Source organism: Canis lupus, chromosome 18 (genome assembly GCF_003254725.2).
Source record: "Canis lupus dingo isolate Sandy chromosome 18, ASM325472v2, whole genome shotgun sequence".
Lineage (NCBI taxonomy): Eukaryota > Metazoa > Chordata > Mammalia > Carnivora > Canidae > Canis > Canis lupus.
The window spans coordinates 51,897,268-51,898,421 of NC_064260.1; positions in this window are offsets into that span (position 1 = coordinate 51,897,268).

Here is a 1,154-nt window from a genome sequence, read left to right on the forward strand (position 1 = left end):
TGACAGGTCACTTTTTTTTAAATCCTCGTGACTATTTTCTCTGCTCCAGCAACATGAACTGAGTACCTACTATGTGTGGACCATGACATATACACAAAAAGATAGCCTAACTCTGTCCTCAAGGAGCCACTAGGATAGATCAGCATATAATGGATCCATTACAACACAGTGGGGAGAATGTGAGGAGGGAATCATCGGAGCCCAGAGGCAGGCAGGGAAGGTCAGGGAATGCTGCTGCCTGGAGGAGGTGACTCCCAAGGTGAATCTTAAAGTATGACAGCATCCCTCTGCCTTTCAAATTTACTGATCTGCTGAGAGCTGTAGGTTGACAACAACTCAAATAGAAAAGCCCACATAAAGGATTGTCGAATGAGAGGTTAAATCTATGGGAGGGATTGAGGACTTGGTGCACCAAGGCTCATGCCTTAGGACAGCTTTTTGGAGGATTCTCATTTAGTCTCTGTTCCAATGGAAAAGCTGCTGAAAAATGGCCTTGGTGAAATGACATAATGTAGTGGTTCCTGCCCAAACTGTGATATTCTTACTTTTCCCCCAGATTGTGCTTTTTTCTTGAGCTTTAGGGGTGGAACACTGATCTCATTGATTCTCTGGCAATTCTAGGAGGAAGGAATCAGACAAGGAAATTCACCCAAGACTATTCAGTGAGCCAGAATTTGAATTCCTTATGAACCCAATCTGAATTCCAATAAAGGCAAAGGTCAGGGATGCAGGCACATGTCCAACATCTGGGCTGGAAATGGATCTGAGGTCAGAGGGACAGCAGGAGTTTGTCTCTGAGACTTTTGGAAAACCAAACCATAACCCGTTTCTGCAAGGTGGAATTGCTGGGAATGCTGGTGATGGATAGAGGTCTCTATCCACTGCCTGAGTCTGGTTTCACCACGTATTCACCGACTACTTACTAAGCATGTGCCTTGTGCAAATCCCACACTTGCTAGTTGAGAAGGTAAGTCACACACACAGGAGAAGAGAGCTTTAATTGTATATACAGCAGGACAGAGTAAATGCCAGAGTGGAGCAGAATGAATTCTCAAGGACAAGCTGGGTGAGGCTGTCCCAGGGACAACCAGGGGCACAAATGTCAGCCACTCTTACTTTGCAAAGACAGTGTTTAGGTGGAACAAAAATGAACA